The sequence below is a fragment of the Cebus imitator genome, unplaced genomic scaffold, assembly GCF_001604975.1.
Source record: "Cebus imitator isolate Cc_AM_T3 unplaced genomic scaffold, Cebus_imitator-1.0 Scaffold625, whole genome shotgun sequence".
NCBI lineage: Eukaryota > Metazoa > Chordata > Mammalia > Primates > Cebidae > Cebus > Cebus imitator.
In genome coordinates, this window is record NW_016107940.1 from 19,359 (window position 1) to 21,719 (window position 2,361).

The following is a 2,361-nucleotide window of genomic DNA, read 5'->3' on the forward strand; positions in this document are numbered from 1 at the left end:
AAAATGGGCAAAGGACTTGAATAGTCATTCCTCAAAAGACGACATACAAATAACCATCTGGTGTCTGAAAAAATGCTCAACATCACTAATCAGGAGAATGCAAATCAAAACCACAAGGTATCTCCTCACACCTGTTAGAATGGCTGCTATCAAAAACACAAAAGATACGTGTTGGTGAAGATGTGGAGTAAAGGGGACCCTTGCGCATTTTGGGAACATAATTTGTACAGCCATCATGGAATACAGTTTGGAGGTCCCTCAGACAATTAAACATAGAACTACCATGTCATCCAGTAATTTTCTTACTGGATCTATATCCAAAAGAAGTGAAATCAGTATTTTTGCACTTCCATGTTCATTTCAGCTTTATTCACAATAGCAATATATGGAATCAAGCTAAGTGCCCATTAATGGATGAATGGATGAAAAATTTGGTAAATATACACAATGGAGTACTATCCAGCCATAAAATGAAGGAAATCCTGTCATCGTGGATGAACCTGCAGGACGTTATGCTAAGTGAAATAAGCCAGGTGCACAAAATCAAATACCGCAATTTTCACTTACATGTGGAAGCTAAAATGATGGAACTTAAAGAAACAGAGTAGAATCATGGTGACCAGAGACCAGGGTGGTTGAGATAGGGGAGGGCTGCATATATGTTAATCAAAGGATATAAAATTTCAGGTGGATAGAAGGAATAAGTTCAGTGGATCTACCTTACACGGTGAATTATGCTTAATAACATATTGTACTCTGGAGAAATGCTAAGAGAGATGTTAAGTGTTTCAACCACAAAAATGACGAAAATGTGCAGTAGCACATATGCTAATTAGCTACATGTAGTCATTCCACAATGTATGTATACTTCAAAGCATCATGTCCTATATAGTAAATACATGCAATTTTAATCTTTTTTAACATTAAAAAAGAAAGAAATATTTCCTTGTTTTTCTTCCCAGCCTACTGAAAAATGGGTAACAATCTGAGTTGTAAAATCAGCTCCATTATATAGAAAGGGCACCAAATGTTTGCTTTGCCTTTCCTGTCAGCCCTGGCCCATAGGAAGCTGGTTGGTAACTAAGTGTCCATCCCCAGTTCCTGATGTAGGGAGATTAAAATATTTCATAATTTTTCAAGTTTCATCAGAATTCTTTTTCCAAATTTTGGTTTAGGTTGAAATTCTTCCATAAAGATTAAGGGCCCTAAAGAAATCAGGCAGCATGTTTTATTTTACACAGTGTAGCATTTTGATGACATTTCCTATATGATAAATGGCATATACTGTAATATAGTATATGGGTAGGTGATTGGATGGTTTCAAGTATCACTATTAACTGTTGTTCGACAAGTCCTACTAATATTTCCTTTATGTTTAATGCATTTAAAGAAAAACAACTTTGTTCTGAGCAGAATACAGTTAGCTTTGCTTCACTCCTTAAAATTAAGCAGCATCATTTTTACCTATGCAGATTTTGTACACTGTGTTCAGACATAGTATCATATAAAATTATATTTGAGCCATTATATAAAGTAAGTCAATATTGTTCATCTAATAGCAAATCCCATTTAGTCCAGGAAAATAACAGAAACATATTGTTGGATTACATACAGCTTCTAGAAAATGCCTACACCACTATATTCTGAATGAGCTAAAATAATAGACACATAATTCCATATAATGTCCAGATAGTCTTGTTTTTACTTCCTAATTTATTTGCTATTATATTGCTTCATTTTATTGCTCTTTAAGTATACCCTGGAATAAGTATAGTATATTTTATTTTGATTTTTAAAGAGGAGCTTATACTTTTTTAGCTATAAAATCCAGTAACTTCCCAGTTTCCGAGTTATGGCATTTTTATGAGTAATTTTTGATATTTAATTAGAATTGACATTTGAGAGTTTCTTAATTTTATGAGCATGAAAGTGATATAAATCATTTATATTAATTCTGAAAATAAGTTCTTACATTCCTTAATGTTATTTATTAAACCTTAAACATGCTTATTTAAATAATCTGAGACTAGGTACAAGAATAGCTAAAATCCCTTACACAATTATTAACATTTTATTAGACAATGGTATGTTTGAAATAATACTATAAACACAGTATTTCATTATATACATTAAAATTTAACTGTATTTGTCTTTTTTTCTGCTATAGAACTTAACTGCAAGAAAAAATATTTGTTTTCTTTTTTAAGTTCTGGAAATACTTTAATTGGACTTTTAATGTTAAGCATCCATTTCAATGGACAGATTCCATGGTACTGGACATAATACAGATTTTTAAAGAATTATTTTTTGGCCGGGCGCGGTGGCTCAAGCCTGTAATCCCAGCACTTTGGGAGGCCGAGG